The following is an 18,191-nucleotide window of genomic DNA, read 5'->3' as shown; positions in this document are numbered from 1 at the left end:
ACAGTCACGGAGTTCGACAGCATCCACTATGGATAAAATTCTTATAATTCTTTTTATCAATTATTGTAAAATCGTGGAAACGTAGCAATGTTAGACATTTTTTATATATTTAATGGCAAACATAATTCTTTTTGTCAATTATTGTAAAATCAATTACATATTTACTTCTTTGTGCACAAGTTGTAATGCTGGGATAACATTGTTTCCAGTTACAATGGTCATTTTAGGCATCAGTCTCTTACTGAGAAAATCTGTTGGTACATTTTGCAGATAACACTGTATAGTGCTATCCTACGAGGCAGCGAAACTAGTGGCTGAAGGTGTACTGTTGGATGTTCCCCCTCCATCTCTGCTGCATGCTGCCTTAACTCGTGTTTTCGTCGCACACTGCACTCGCCAAAGTCCGTAGCAATCGGCCCAAGGGCCCTCACGTGTCTAGCCGAACCCAGCAAACTATTGGATGAAACACGGGTGCTGCCACACGTATGCACAATGCACTACAAGGCGCTTACTTGAAAATGACATGATAACCGAAAGCTATAGATATCATAAAGCAACGTTTATAGTCGGAAGCGCAAAATGACTTCTTCTTTTTTTAACTTTATGGTTGTGAACTCATAACCCTACGTTGACAAAATATTTGAAAATACTGCAGTGTAGTAGTGGCCATAGCTCCAGTCTTGAGAGCCTACGTTAATCAAATATTTGAAAATACTGTAGTGAAGTAATGGTCATAGTTCCAATCTTGAGACTCTCTATATTAGTGCATTCGTGTGATTTTTAAGTTATATTATTGCAAAATGCACAACTGTTCCTGATTTATTGAATTAAAAGGCTATTCCAGTTTTCGTTGTTATTTGACGAATATGATAAAATGTGTTGATCAAAAGGCAAGATAACGAAAACTCCTTTATTGCTACCCACACTATCCCGTGAAATGCCTGAAGAACCACCTTTTGCAACGCGGACCGCTGCGCTCTAGCTTGTGACCGCCTCGCAGCACTGCCGGCGGCAGACTGACCAACTGAGCTACCCAAGCACGACTCAAGTCCCGTCCTCACAGCTTTACTTCTGCCAGTACATCGTCTCCTACCCTTCAAACTTCACAGAAGCTCTCCTGCAAACCGTGCAGGACTAGCACTCCTGAAAGAAAGGATTTTGCGGAGACATGGCTTAGCCACAGCCTATGAGATGTTTCCAGAATCATCAAAATGGCTCTGAGCACTATGCGACTTAACTTCTGAGGTCATCAGTCGCCTAGGACTTAGAACTAATTAAACCTAACTAACCTAAGGACATCACACACATACATGCCCGAGGCAGGATTCGAACCTGCGACCGTAGCGGTCTCGCGGTTCCAGACTGAAGCGCTTTGAACCGCACGGCCACACCGGCCGGCACTCCATAATGAGATTTTCACTCTGCAGCGGAGTGTGCGCTGATATAAAACTTCCTGGCAGATTAAACCAAGTTCGAGTCTCGCCCCGGCACACAGTTTTAATCTGCCCGAAAGTTTCTTATTCTCTCCCTCTGAAGATAACTTACAAAAATCAAAATGACATGCCCACCTGACCAAGGAGACAAATATGATACAGTCGTTTTAGACTGCCGAGACGTGGATATTTCGTTGATGATTACAGTGTCTGTGTTTGTTAAATGCCTGTATCTTCACAACACGATGTCCTACAGACTTGTATGCATACGTAACGTATAGTTGCGGAATGCGAATCGATTTCATAATGTTTAGAACAGTTGTAATCGTCAGTGGCCTCGTCAGTTCCTTCACGTGTGAAGGACATTGTATTGTGAAAACACAGACACTGTATAAACACAGACATTATTATCATCAATGTCCTAATAATTTACATGCCCACCGATGGTGTGTACGTTAGGATGTTACAATGACGTCCGACCGTGCCCAGTGGCTGCTTTACTCTTTTTGTCAGGTTGTGTTGTAACCTCCCCACAAAATAAAAATAAATAAATAATATGAATATGATTCTATTTTAGTGTAACCTCAAAACAAAATTCTTTCACAGTGTAACCTCCCCACAAAATTCTTTCTGATTTAATCTAAGCTCAAAATTCATTCACATTTAGCGTAACCTCACAACAGAAAAATTCCTAAACCTCTCAATTAAATTGTCGCTCACTTATGACTTTTCAATAATTCACTGCGAATTTAACCTGGTAAATTTTGGACGACAGGAGTGCTGCGTCATGGCCCTGAAATATCATTCTGAATAAAAAAAGAAAAAATTCTTACCTCAATGAAGTCGCCGGATAGATCTGCTCTTACAATAAATTTTTCGGTCACAGCTCTGTGCAATGCTGGCCGACCTATCTGTCATTTATGAAAGAGAGCAACAGATTTTTCTATTGCAATAATCGGGATGATCATAGATGGGAGAAATTAGTAAATTCTTTAAATTGAAATGAATGGTTGTTAAAAGTTACTTTTTATGAGGAAGATTATTATTACGAGAGTTTTAAAACATTTACATGCGACTTGAGATAACATTACTACATATGCGCGAGGCTGCTTTTTACCTTGTACAATAATACTCAGGTTCCGGCATCGCTGCACCGCGATCGGGCCAGCCAACACGATACACCAGACCAGACCAGAGCAGACTCCAGACTAGCAACAACTTACTGCTACAGCTACACAGTTCCTACTGCAGTCAACACTGCTCTCTGGTCAGAGATTCTCTTATACCTTGCCTACTGCAGGCAGCGCATGAGCAATACATCGAAATTACATCTGCTCGGATCTCTTACAGTGTTCAAATGGCTCTGAGCACTATGGGACTTAACAGCTGAGGTCATCAGTCCCCTAGAACTTAGAACTACTTAAACCTAACTAACCTGAGGACATCACACACATCCATGCCCGAAGCAGGATTCGAACCTGCGAGCGTAGCAGTCTCGCGGTTCCGGACTGAAGCGCCTATAACCGCACGGCCACCGCGGCCGGCTCAGGTTGTGTAACGTAGACAGACACTGACAGGGTTTTCGAGGTGCAGTGCTATTGCCAACCGGTCCACATGCCACGCGGGTGCTACCAGCCTGCAGTCGATGGGTGGCGGCGATACCGCTCGACGCAGCGGTGGAGCGCTGCGCTGTGACGTCAGAGTTACTCGTTTGACTTACGGCCGAACGCTGAGGCTCCTTGTTGGGCACATTTTTCAAACGACCCGGCGGCAATAGCCAAAGGAACTAGCGGGAATTTTAATGAGCGGCCCGGCCTATCTGATTTGCGGTTCTCGGTGCTGAGATACGGACTCGGCGCTCGTGTGAGCGCCGCAGGTGGGCAGGGCGGGACCGCCGCGGCGATGAGAAATGGACCGCACGCCGGCCGGCCGCTGAGGGCTTATCTGCGCCAGCCACGAGCCGCCCCTTTCCCCCCATTTCTCTGCGCCCGCACTGCCACCGGTGTAGCCACACAATGCTAGTATCAACGCACTCCTACTGCCCTCTGTCTCAGTTCGGCTGTTCGAGTTCCTTGTTCACCAGTCTCCGTAGCGGAGGTCGCAACGCATGCTGTGGTTGTTGTTGTTGTTGTGGGCTTCTAACAGAAGACTGTTTTGGTGCAGTTCCCCATATTACTCTATCCTGTGCGAGCCTCTTCATCTCCGAGTAACTACTGCAACATACCTCCTTCTGAATATGCTTACTGTACTCATCTCTTGGACTCCCTCTACGATTTTTACCACCCACAGTTCCCTCCAAAACTAAACTGCTGATCCCTTGATGTCTCAGATTGACTCCTGTCGACCGACCCCTCCTTTTAGCCAAGTTGTGCCACAAATTTCCTGTCTCTCCAGTTCTATACAGTACCATCTCACTAGTTACGCGGTCTACCCATCTAATCTTCTGCATTATTCTGTAGCACCACAGTTCGAAAGTATCTATTCTCTTCTGTCTGCGCTACGGTCGCAGGTTCGAATCCTGCCTCGGGCATGGATGTGTGTGATGTCCTTAGGTTAGTTAGGTTTAATTAGTTCTAAGTTCTAGGCGACTGATGACCTCAGAAGTCAAGTCCCATAGTGCTCAGAGCTATTTTTTTTTGAACTGTGTGCTGTCGCCTAGGATTTACTGCGTCGTTATGGAACGAAAGTAACGTTCGAAGTATCAAAGTCAAATTTAAAATTACGAATTAATTTGACCACCGATGTTAAGTCCCATAGTGCTCAGAGCCATTTGAACCATTTCTTCTGTCTGTTTCACTTCGATGCTGGGCCACATCCGTACAAATACCTCCAGAAGAGTCTTCCTAATACTTAAACTTATAGTAGATGTTAACTAATTCCTTTCGTTCAGGAATGCTTTTTTTGCAGTATCCAGTCTGCATTTTATATACTCTCTACTTCTCCCATCATATTTTGCTCCCCAGGTAGCAAAACATATCTGCTGCTTCTAGTGTCTCGTTTCCTAAACTACCTCCCTCAACATCATCTGATTTAATTCGGCTACATTCCATTATCCTCCTTTCAAGGCACTGTTCCTTCCTGAAAGCTGTTACTTCGCTTTCGCCGTACGAGAAATCTTTTTTGTTTGTGTGTCACGATTCTATTTTGGACATTTTGTCAACATCAGGTGACGATGACAAAATGTCGAAACTGTAGTCGTGATGTATAAACAATAAAGATTTTTTGTGCAGCCTAACCGATTAACAACTTTCAGGAATGAACAATGTCTTGAAAAGAGGGTAATGGAATGTAGCCGAAATAAAACTTTCAATAACTTTACCAAGGCAGTGGACCCAGTCCTAATCAAAATTGCCCATTCCGTTCAACTGCTCTTCTGTATCTGACAGAATTACAGTGCCAACGGCAAACCTCGAAGTTTTTACTTTTTCTCCCTGAATTTTAACTCCTACTCCCAATTTTTCTTTGGTTTCCTTTACTGCTTCCTGAATGTACAGATTGAATAACATTGGGGGTAGACTACAGCCTGTCCCACTCCCTTTATGACTACCGACCTCCTGTCGATAGAAACCCGTCCAGGCGATAGCAACGTCACCTGGCGAGAACAGACACAAGCATGGTGCATGTACTATCAGTGAGCATGCTGTCCGCGTTTAGAATGTGGAAGGCGCACGATCTGTCTGAGTTTGACTAAAGGCAGATTGTGATGGCACGGAGGCTCGGCACGAGCATTTCGGAAACTTCACGACTTGTTGGGTGTTCGAGGAGTGCTGTGTTGAGTGACTTCAACACGTGGCGAAACCAGGGTGAACCCAAGTCCAGACGTCGTGGAGTTGGGCGGCCGCCCCTCATTACAGATGTCAGAGGTCGTAGGCTGGACAGACTGGTAAAACAGGACAGGCCGTACACTGTGGCATAGCTAACATTAGATTTTAGTGCTAGACAGAGTACAAGTGTGTCTGAACACAGAGTACACCGAACACTTCTAACGAAGGGTCTCCGCAGCCGACGACCCATTATGTGCCAAAGTTAACACCACGACGTCGGTATCTACGACTGAAATGGGCACGTGACCATCGGCACTGTTCGTTGGCGCTGTGGCAATGCGTTACATGGCCTGATGAACCCTGATACCTTCTTCATCATGCGAATGGGAGGGCACGAATCCGTCGTCTTCCAGAGGAACAGCCTCTTGTCACCTGTAGAGCGGGACGGAGACAAGCTGGCGGTGGATCCGTTAAGCTCTGGGGAACACTCAAGTGGGCATCCATGGGTCAGTGGAGCTCGTGCAAGGCACCATGACGGCCAAGGAGTATCGTACAATGGTTGCAGACCATTTACATCCCTTCATGACGATCGTGTTCCTCGACAGCAGTGGCATTTTTCAGGAAGCTAATGCGCCATGTCACAAGACCAGGAGTGTGATGGAGTGTTTCGAGGAACATAGTGGCGAGTTCCAATTGATATGCTGCCCCCACCCCCCAACTCGTTAGATCCGAACCCGATCGAACACATCTGGGATGTGATTGAATGTGGCGTCAGAGCTCATCGTCCCCCTCTCCAGAATTTACGGTAATTAGGTGACCTGTGTGTGCAGATGAGGTGCCGACTACTTCCAGCGACCTACCAAGACCTCTTTGTTTACAAGCCACGACACGTCGCCGCTGTTATCCGTGCCAAAGATGAACAATAGCGGCTATTATATACGTGGTCATAATGTCTTGGCTGACCAGCGTAAAATATCCAGAGAATGCAGAAGTGTTTTCAGATGCGCGATAAATCTCCTTCACAATTCCTTTCGTGTCACAGAGGAACTCTGGAGCAGAAATAGTCATACAGAAAAAATAACTTGTAAATGACCAGCATGCAACGATATAAATATTTTCTCCAAATTTTAAATTATGTCTAGTATATTTGTTCAATTGACACGTTATACATGATAGCATTTATCGTAAATATGATATATGGAGTCGGCGGCTGTGGCCGAAAGGTTCTAGGCGCTTCAGTCTGGAACCGCGCCACTGCTACGGTCGCAGGTCCGAATCCTACCTCGGGCATGGATGTGTTTGATGTCCTTAGGTTAGTTAGGTTCAAGTAGTTCTAAGTGCTAGGGGACTGATGACCTCAGGTGTTAAGTCCCATAGTTCTTGGAGCACTTACTATCTGAGGGGTTATGCCATTCAGTGCTTCATCACTGTACCATGCGTCAGTCTCGACGTCGTGTCATGGAATACACGTCCCACAGTGTCTGTACATAATCACGATCTCCTACTTACGAAATTATAAATGTATGGTACCACCACACGCATCTAAGCCATATGAAGTGTAAGGTAAGCGATACTTTTTGCAGTACCACATGTCAAGGCTTCTTCCCATTCCAATCGTGTATGGAGAGCGGAAGGACTGCTAAATGCCTTTGCGCTCTCTGTAGTTAATCTAGGCTTCGCAGTCACTGTGGCAACAATAGGGGGCTGATACATATTCTGGATTCTTCGCTTAATACTGATTCTTTAAACTTTGTTAGTAGTCCTTCGTGGGAAAAGTGGCGTCTATCTTTAAGAATATTCCCATTCAGTTGTTTCAGCATTTCCTTGACACTTTCCCACCAATCAGTCAAACCTGTGACAATTGGCGCCGCCCTTCTATCTACACACATAAAAAAGTTTTGCATCACTCCGGTTCCACAGAACTCCTGAAGATAGACGTTGACTATGGATATTGTATCACAGTCCCTTTGACTGTTCAGAGATGTCACTAAACCCGCCGAAAGATGTAAACAACCAAGCATCAGCAGCGCCTATTAGACGGAGGGGGTCCGACAGCCGATCAGTTCCAGTCATTCCACCACCAAGGAGGTACACGGCTCGTGTTGTCTGTAGCTCAACCATGCCTAGACGGTCAATACCGCGGTTTGATCGCTTCTCATTGTTGTTGTGCCAGGAAGGGCTCTCAACAAGGGAAGTGTCCAGGCGTCTCTGGGTGAACCAAAGCGATGTTGTTCGGACACGAAGGAGATAACAGAGAGACAGGAACTGTCGATGGCATGCCTCGATCAGGCCGCCCAAGGGCTACTACTGCAGTGGATGACCGCTACCTACCGATTATGGGTGGGAGGAACCCTGTCAGCAACGCCACCATGTTGAATAATGCTTTTCGTGCAGACACAGGACGTCGTGTTACGACTCAAACTGTGCACAATAGGCTTCATGATGGACACCATGCAGCGCGCTACAGATGGACCCAACAACATGCCGAATGGACCGCTCAGGATTGGCATCACGTTCTCTTCACCGATGAGTGTCGCATATGCCTTCAACCAGACAATCGTCGGAGATGTGTTTGGAGGCAACCCGGTGAGGTTTAACGCCTTAGACACACTGTCCAGCGAGTGCAGCAAAGTGGATGTTCCCTGCTGTCTCGGAGTGGCATTATGTGGGGCCGACGTACGCCGCTGGTGGTCATGGAAGGCGCCTTAACGGCTGTACGATACGTGAATGCTATCCTCTGACCGATAGTGCAACCATATCGGCAGCATATTGGCGAGGCATTCGCCTTCATGGAGGAGAAATCGCGCTCCTCCCCCCCCCCCCCCCCTCGTGCACATCTTGAGAATGATTTCCTTCAGGTTAACGACACTGCTCGACTAGAGTGGCCAGCATGTTCTCCAGCCACGAACCCTATCGAACATGCCTGGGGCAGCTTGAAAAGGGCTGTTTAAGGACAACGTGACCTACCAACCACTCTAAGGGTTCTACGCCGAATCGCCTTTGAAGAGTGGGACAATCTGGAGCAACAGTGCCTTGCTGAACTTGTGTATGGTAGGCCACAACGAATACAGGCATGCATCAATGCAAGAGGACGTGCGTGCTACTGGGTTACCGGTGTGTACAGCAATCTAGACCACCGCCTCTGAACTCACTGTATGGTGGTACAACATGCAATGTGTGGTTTTAATAAGCAATAAAAGGGGCGGAAATGATGTTTATATTGATCTCTATTCCAATTTTATGTACAGGCTCCGGGACTCTCGGAACCCTGGTGATACAAAACTTTTTTTGATGTGTGTATATGTTTAACATCCTCTGTTAGTCATACAGGCTAGCGGATGCTTTGTCTAGCAATTGTAGTTGGCAACCTTGGCCAATTGCGTGTTGAATGCTGCGCTTGCGTACATCGCTCAGTATGAGGAAATCAGACTATTAATGTGTCATGGAGCACCGGCCTCTGCAGAGGCGAATTGCAGCTGTGGAAGCCTTTATCCGAACAAGTTCTGTCATGGAGATTCTGTGGGCAGTGCGACGAAACAGTAATGCCCACCATTTGGCTGTACCCAAAAAATACGTGTTCTCAGGCGGGTAAGACAGTGGAGGGTAATTGGTAGTGTTTTAAACCGGCTGTCAGCAGGCCGATTAAGATGTGACTCGAATGTATGATAACCTGGAATGAGTGGGCGTATCACGTGATCACGGTACCAGACGATCAGCACAGCGACATGCACATACGTTACAAGTCTTGGCGCTTTCCTTGTGCCATTTACCTGATGATTTGAAGTTTCATTCTTATAAACTGCGAATGGTTCAGTAGTAGACAGACAGAAACGACTCTCCAACTACACCTCTGATTCTTCAACAATTTCTGACGTCCAGTGTCCGATGAAGTGGATGTGTTACTAAGGAAAACCACCAGTGTTGTTTCCAGAAAAATCCACGACACTTACATGAAAAGCCCCAGGCGAGTTACTAATTTTTTATTTTTTATATAGCGTGACGCTAGACAAGTAGCAACAGTGAATCAAAACGACCGCTGCAAAATGTTGCAAAATTGTCGTAGTCTGGAACTGCTTGCAAGATAATTGATTAATAACATTTGGTTTCAGCAGGATGGTGCAACGATTCACACAGTACGGCAAAAAAAAAAAAAAAATGGCTCTGAGCACCATGGGACTTAACATCTGTGGTCATCAGTCCCCTAGAACTTAGAACTACTTAAACCTAACTAACCTAAGGACATCACACACATCCATGCCCGAGGCAGGATTCGAACCTGTGACAGTAGCAGTCGCGCGCCTCCGGACTGAGCGCCTAGAACCGCGAGACCACCGCGGCCGGCAGTACGGCAAAGTACGACTGTACTCCGACGAACGTTTTCATACCGTGTGATGTCCCGCTTTAGCGAAGTGACGTGGTCATCCTGTTTCCCAGATTTTACAGCCCAAGATCACTTCATCCAGGGTTAGACAAAGGAAAGGGTCTTTACCACTTGCTTGTGGGCAACTGAAGATCTTACGTCTGCAATTCGCCATGATATAAACGCCATTCCGCACAACATGTTAGCTCCTGTTATGGTAGCCTTCTCGCGATACCTTCATTAGCGCATTCAGGCAAACGAGAGTAATTTGGAGGAGTTTATTTTCAAGATGTAGGTAAGTCTGCCAATATGTGTCACCTACTGTATTAACTGCTAATTTATGTACTTGTATTTCAGCAGTGTAAAAGAAATTACTTCTTGTATCTGTTATCATTTGAAATTGATAGGTACGATACGTGCTGCCCTGTATGTGGCATGGGTCTCGCGCCCTTGAGCAATACGAGGTGCGGCTAGAAAAAAACCGGACTGATGCTGGAAAAAACATTTATTTACAATTATTTACAATTTCATGTTATCTCCTTCAATGTACTCTCCTCCTCGGTCTCTACACCGCTCCATACGAATTTCCCACTGTTCATAGCAATGCTGCAGATCATTTTCGGTAAGTCCATACATTACTTCCGTCGTTTTTTCTTTTACTGCTTCAACAGTCTCAAATCTAGTTCCTTTCAAAGCTCACTTGACTTTAGCGAAAAGAAAAAAGTCACAGGGGGCCAAATCAGGTGAGTAGGGTGGATGATCTAAGATGAGAATGTTGAGTTTTGCCAAAAACGTCTTCACTGACAACGCACTGTGAGCTGGGGCATTGTCTTGGCGAAGGATCCATGACTTTTTTCTCCACAAATCGTTCCGTTTTCTCCGTACTCGCTCACGTAGGGTAGCCAGGACGCTAATGTAGTAATGCTGATTCACTGTTTGTCCCTCTGGTACCCAATCAATGTGCACAATCCCTTTGATGTCAAAAAAAAAAAAAACAATCATCATTGCCTTGAATTTCGATTTTGACATTCGTGCTTTTTTTTGTCGTGGAGAACCAGGAGTTTTCCAATGCATCGATTGGCGTTTAGTTTCTGGTTCGTAAGTAAAAAACCACGATTCATCGCAAGTAATAACATTTTGTAAGAAGGTGGGATCACTTTCAATGTTTTCCAGGATGTCAGAAAAAATCATTCTTCGGCGTTCTTTCTGTTCAATTGTGAGACACTTTGGAACCATTTTTGAACACACTTTGTTCATGTTGAAACTTTCATGAAGAATCTGCCTAACACTTTCCTTGTCAACTCCTGTTAACTCAGACACTGCTCTGATTGTTAAACGGCGATCTTGTCGAACAAGTTTACCGATTTTTTCAATGTTTGCATCAGTTTTTGCTGACAATGGTCTGCCAGTGCGAGTGTCATCACTGGTGTCTTCGCGGCCATCTTTAAATCGTTTAAACCACTCAAACACTTGTGTTCGCGATAAACAATCATCGCCGTACACTTGTTGCAACATTACAAACGTTTCACTTGCAGATTTTCCTAGTTTGAAACAAAATTTGATGTTAACACGCTGTTCTTTCTGTACACTCAACATTTTCCGACGCATAGACAAAACGTCAACTACTTAAAACAGACTCCACGGGCAGATTGAGTGCAGGAGGCAGATGAAACTCGAGCAGTAGGCGGAGCGAGAGTCACGTGACAGGCCACGCGACTTTCAGCCTTATTGCATTCGTTTTATTGTTTCAACGATACTAGTCCGGTTTTTTTCTAGCCACACCTCGTATTTGAAGATGGGACACACAAGTGTTTCGCATCAGGCTCCTTTCTAGACAGCATTTTCCCAGCATCCCATTAATGAACCGATGGCGGCCAACTGTTTTACCTACGGCTAAGCCCATGCGTTCATTCCAACCCAAATCTACATAGCTTCTTACGTCGTAAATTTGTATGAGATGACTAGTTATTTGCAACTCTTTGTTATTGTAATCACAGGACACTACTTTTCTGCGTTTTTTGAAGGACACAGCTTTACAGTTCTGAAAATTTAAAGCAAGTTGCCAATCGCTGCAACACTTGGAAATCTGATGGAGACTGTCAGAATATTTTTGCGTCTTGTTTCAGGTGAGACTCCAGTGAAAATAACTGAATCATTTGGAAAAAGGCAGAGATCGTTATTACTACAAAAACAGATTAATAATGTACATTATAAACAGCAAGGATACGGCTGAATTTACTTCTACTTGTGTCGATGTATCTGCGATTTACCTTCAGTTGGTTTAAGTCGTATCTACGAGGAAGGTAACATGGTAATAATACGCCACGAAAATAAAATGTTATCTTTCAGTATAAAGGAAAGTTAGTTACGAAGTAACTCAAGGCTTTGTTATGCCTTACGGTATTCTTGATTTTCACAGATGCTTAGAGGTGCCACTAGTCAGCAACAGAGCTTGTGTTGTCTGTAGATAATATTAGTATTTTTATTAAAAGAAATAATGGAGTTGACTTATAGCAGAAGGTCTGTGTGACAATAGAACAAACAGAAAGATGGAGACAATTTCATAGTGATAAATGAGAATAAAACGTCTTGTATGAGCTTGAAGTATGTAAAGCAATGACCATATCATAGATTAGTTGGAACGCCGTAGTCCTTTACTAGACATGGTTGCTGTATGTGGCATGCCTTTGCCTTCCTCCGACCTTTGAGCTGACTTACCCAGACTGTTATGGGGGGACCTACAGTTAAACGTGGACTCCGAGCAAGGGTGCTACTCGGCGTTTTCCACATTAACGATAATTGCATGAGGCGAAAGAAGTGATCAGAGATGCACGAGGGCGTGCTGGAAAGTAATGCCTCCGAATTTTTTTATGTGAAAACTTTTAAAGCCTTTTTAAATGAAACTAACGTTATTAACACTCCACATCTTCATTCTTCATGCGTAAATATCTGTAGCCCTCTCTCGGTAGAAGTCTCCGAATTCTATTGATGCTTGAGAAACAGCGTGCTCAGACATACACTATGTGATCAAAAGTATCCGGGCACCTGGCTGAGAATCACTTAATCGTTCGTGGCGCCCTCCATCGGAATGCTGGAATTCACTATGGTGTTGGTCCATCCTTAGCCTTGATGACAGCTTCCACTCTCGCAGGCATACATTCAATCATCTCCTGGAAGGTTTCTTGGGGAATGGCAGCCCATTCTTCACGGAGCGCTGCACTGAGGAGAGGTATCGATGTCTGTCGGTGAGGCCTTTCATGAAGTCGGCGTTCCAAAACATCCCAAAGGTGTTCCATATGATTCAGGTTAGGACTCTGTGCAGGCCAGTCCATTACAGGGATGTTACTATCGTGTAACCACTCCGCCACAGGCCGTGCGTTATGAACAGATGCTCGATCGTGTTGAAAGATGCAATCGCCATCCCAGAATTGCTCTTCAACAGTGGGAAGCAATAAGGTGCTTAAAACATCAATGTAGGCCTGCGCTGTGTTAGTGCCACGCAAAACAACAAGGGGCGCAAGCTCACCTCCATGAAAAACACGACCACAACATAACACCACCGCCTTCGAATGTTACTGTTAGCACTATACGCGCTGGCAGATGACATTCACCAGCATTCTCCACACCCACACCAAGCCATCGGATCGCTACATTCTGTACCGTGATTCGGCGCTCCACACTACGTTCTTCCACAGTTCAGTCGTCCAATGTTTACGTTCCTTGCACCAAGCGAGGCGTTGTTTGCTATTTACCGGCGTGATGTGTGGCTTATGAGCAGTCGCTCGACCATGAAATCTAAGTTTTCTCACCTCTCGCCTAACCGTCATAGTACTTGAAGTGGATCCTGATGCAGTTTGGAATTCCTGCGTGATGGTCTGAATAGATGTCTGCCTATTACACATTACGACCCTCTTCAACTGTCGGCGCTCTCTGTCAGTCAACAGACGAGGTCGGCCTGTACGCTTTTGTTCTGTACTAGTCCCTTCACGTTTCCACTTCACTATCACATCGGAAACAGTGGACCTAAGGATGTTTAGAGTGTGGAAATCTTGCGTACAGACGTATGACACAATTGACACCCAATAACCTGACCACTTTCGAAGTCCGTGAATTCCGCGGGTCGCACAATTCTGCTCTTTCACGATGTCTAATGACTACTGAGGTCGCTGATGTGGAGTACCTGGCAGTAGGTGGCAGCACAATGCACCTAATATGAGAAAAGAATGTTTTTGGGGGTGTCCGGATACTTTTGATCACACAGTGTAGAGCACTCTGTCCTTCAGCATGACAATGCCAGGTCAGACACAGTCGCTACGACGTCTGCAACAGTCCGACGCCCTGAATTCACCGTCATAGTTCATCCTGCATACAGGCCGGCCGGAGTGGCCGAGCGGTTCTAGGCACTACAGTCTGGAACCGCGCGACCGCAGGTTCGAATCATGCCTCGGGCATAGATGTGTGTGATGTCCTTAGGTTAGTTAGGTTTAAGTAGTTCTAAGTTCTAGGGGCTGATGACCTCAGCAGTTAAGTCCCATAGTGCTCAGAGCCATTTTCATCCTGCATACAGTTCCGATTCACCCGATATTCACCTGTCCCCAAAACTTAAAAAACGACTTCGACGACATCACTTTTATAGCGATGAAGCAGTGCAAGCAAACGTGTGGTTGTGACTCTGCCGTCATAGTCAAACATTCTGCAGTGAACTGGTCTCTAGTTGGGAGAAATGTGTCCATCTCCACGCTGATTAATTGAGAAATAAGTACGCAGACTTGAAGAATAACAGCAAGAAATGTTAAGAGTTGTCACATTAAAAATTCGGAGGCAGTACTTTTCAGCACACCTTCGTAAAAACAGAAGGCAGAATCAATACATGGTGTATCCTAATTAATAGCGTAAACGAATATAGTTGAAAGTACACGATATTAGAAGCAAAAAAGTCTAGTAAGCATGGACTATAAAATGCATGCCTTTAGAGCGATGAGCACTTGTTCATAATCAACAATGTGCAACTAAACTCTTCCACTGCGAGCTCTTTACTTCCATATTTTAAGAAGTGATAGTGTGGAGCAAAACAAGATAGAAATTACCAGCAAAAATGGGCTCCAAAGTCCTTATCTTAAGAGATTTTGAGCACTTATTCGTCTCCGCTATTGTGAAACACATCTCTTCTATTGTACAAGGGCTCATAGCTCTTGTGATATGCACGTTAGTGCCCATGCTAACTAACTTTCAACCATACGCTTTTACGCCAGTTATTATGATTCGACCTGTATAATACTAGAATTAAACAGATATAGGAACGATATTTTTTTCACGAAACAGAAGGCTGACCGTCTTACTAGGTTTCATACCGATTGGATAAGATAGATTTTCCTTAAAAGAGACACTGGTGTTCCTAGATGGCCCTCACTCACCGCTTGGTATGTGTTAATGCGTCGGTTGGATTTCATCTGTTGGCAGCAGTGTTTCCTCTGGGGATTACTGGCTGGACCTGAGAGTGTCACCAGTGTGCGATAAATGGCGGCGAGGGGTGCAACAGAGGGCCCATTAGCGAGTTGTGGTCTCCACTGCTGCCGGGTAAATAAGTCCGCACGATGAATGGTTCCGCAAATCTCCAGATATTCCTTAATTGGCTTCCAGAGAGAAATGTAAAAGAAAAACCGCACTCTCCAGCCAAAGAGGGACGACTTTCTCAGTTATTTCACTGTTCAGCAGATAAACTGGCGTCATGGAATCTCTTTCGTTTTCTGGTTTCGTGAATTTAAGCTCATTAAAACGCTATAATACCAGCATTGGCTTTCTGCTGTTACGAGCCCATGTGTCTTGCGTTTCAGCGGTCCACTTACGCGGGATCGTTGCAGCGTTTGTTTTCAGGTTATTATACGACTCAATGCACTCTGTAGTTACTAGCTTCCTACTTTAGCTGTTTTTTTTCTGAAGGAACCACCTCTGGTGCACGATATTTTTTCACTTGGAGCGTAGTTTCAAATCCGACTATTGTACTTTATGTTTAAAATAATTCATTCTTCAGAATTCCATTTATGTGTGGGAGCGTCTTTCCCAGTCACGAAGGGTTGAGTGCAAGTTTCGAATTCTGTAACACTGTTATAAAGAATTAAAATATACGTTAAGTACTTGATTCTTTTCGTGCTTGTTGATGTACGCTGTAAAGGGGTTGTGTACTTTGCTTCGATGTTTTAGTCTATCGAGTAAACGACAGATAGAGGTAGTCAGGTGCAATGGGTGCTTTGAGGCTTTCCAATAGTTTTGTCTAACGCAGCACTCAGGCTTCACTAATATTTCTTCTAACAATTATTTATTTATTATTATAATACAACTGGCGACCTAAGTGCCACGACTTCAGGACACAGTTGTAATATTATAATAAAAACAATTATTGGAAGGAATACTAGAACAATTACATTATTATGAAATGTTCTGCGTGTGCGAAATTGTACTGTTGTTGATTCAATTTACCTTGCGTTGTTTCTTTTTCTATGTCCCTCACTATATGTATATTTTAATTGTATTTTAGTCTTCTGAACTTCTCCTTCTGTTAATTTTATGAAAATATGACCGTGGACTTCTTTCCCTCGATTTCCTTTGTAGTTGTAGGCAGCCGACTCCAGGGAACACCAGTGCGACTCAAGATGATATAAAATATGAAGGAATTCGTGTTAACTTGGTTCTATTTCTTTAATAAAAATATTTAATACTGTTATCAACGCTTCTCTTATTCAGAAACACATATGATATAAAAGACTCGTAGCCCATCATACTGCGAGCATCTAATCTTAACACAACTTCTACATACGAGAGAGTGAAACAAAATCATGTACAAAAAAGTGAATGATGTTTTGTGGTCATTTGTCCACGCTTTACGGCTCATTCGTAAGTAATGTCTTTGTCGACGGGACTCGCATTCGGGAGGACGACGGTTCAATCCCGCGTCCGGCCATCCTGATTTAGGTTTTCCGTGATTTCCCTAAATCGCTCCAGGCAAATGCCGGGATGGTTCCTCTGAAAGGGCACGGCCACCTTCCTTCCCTATCCTTCCCTAATCCGATGAGACCGATGACCACGCTGTCTGGTCTCCTTCCCCAAACAACCAACCAACCTTTGCCGACGCTTATAGTCGGTCTTTGATCCTGTCGTTATCGCTGTTTCATTTTTTAATAAATTTTAACTTTACCATATACGGGGGGGGGGGGGGGGAGGGGAGGGGGGGAGAGACTTTCACCATGTACCTACACAAGGCCTACTTCTGAAATAGTCTGTACAAAGTTTCAAGCCAGATTTCGTACTACGTTGAGACCATTTTTCAAGCAAACACAAGCACTTTTTGACTGGAAGGTTTTCCATAGACACATAAGTAACTCAGGATGTGCTCTACAGACATGTGATAAAGCCATTACCCATGAAATTATGTATTATTGATTTACCGTAGCGGATAGCATTAACTAAAGCTTCAGACTTTCACAAATGAGACAATTTTTTTGAAGAATTGTTACCGAAAGACAGTAGCAGTTATAATTTTTCAAGTATCAGAAGGTCACCTTAAACAGGGTAATACTTTCGTCATTGGAGATCTAAATGCTATGTGGAAACTGACAGAATCAGGTATGAGACAGTGGCAGATCTTCATGGATATGTGAATAAAAGCCATGAAGCTGACTGTCTCCATGGCATCTGCTTAAGGAACAACCACGTAATCAAGAAAACCTACTTTATAGCACCTAATCCTGGTATGACCAAGTACAGCTGGAAAGGAAAACCGAAATATCGTATTAACTGTCATCGCAGACAAAAAGGCTGGAGAATTTTTCGAGATAAGAAAACAAATACCAGGTATATGTGGATCAGAAAGTCTTGAAATTAGCAGGAGAGACGTCTGAATAGCAGATGTCTAACGAAGAGCAACAGCCTATATGCGAGATAAGAACAGATGAAGCGGAATTCCATGGATTTAAGGTAAGTTGTGCATAGTCATGAATGGAATATTTTTTTCTTGATTTTAGAAACAGCTTGGTCATGCAGTCCGAGATTACTTCAATATCTATAACAATGTTTTCGATTTCTTGTTCTTCGATAAAGTTTATACATGAATTTACTCCCTGCTCGGTTACTCCACAATAAAATATATTTCCTGATTTTATATATACATGGTACGTAAATTAGCTGATTACCTGCTACTGGTCCATTACTTATTTGAACTTGGATTTAAATGCTATCAGCATAGTGGTTTCTATGCATATACAGGTTGCATTTAATTATTTTCTCCTATCATATCACCTAATAGGTGGTACGAATTATAGTTAGAAAATTGGAAATTTGTGAAAGAAGCAAGTTGTTTTGCTCTCAGTCATGAATGGAATGAATACGGAAACTCATGCCCTTTAAAAAGAGTCTCTGTTTTCATTCAGAGTCATTAAGAAGCGTCAGAGTCGTCGTACAGATGTTGAGATGTGAGATTTTCGTAGAAATAATTACTCTCCCTGAGGGAAGTCGATAATTGGTAATTTGCTGAAAAGATAGGCGAGGGAAATGGAGCACGGACTCGAAACGTTCAATTTGGACGTCAAGAAGCGAAGTTCGGAGTTAAAGTGGATCTTTAATGATCCAGCATACTTTGCA

Source organism: Schistocerca americana, chromosome 3 (assembly GCF_021461395.2).
Source record: "Schistocerca americana isolate TAMUIC-IGC-003095 chromosome 3, iqSchAmer2.1, whole genome shotgun sequence".
NCBI classification, from domain to species: domain Eukaryota; kingdom Metazoa; phylum Arthropoda; class Insecta; order Orthoptera; family Acrididae; genus Schistocerca; species Schistocerca americana.
The sequence above is the reverse complement of the archived record's forward strand: the minus strand, read 5'-3'. Positions refer to the sequence as shown.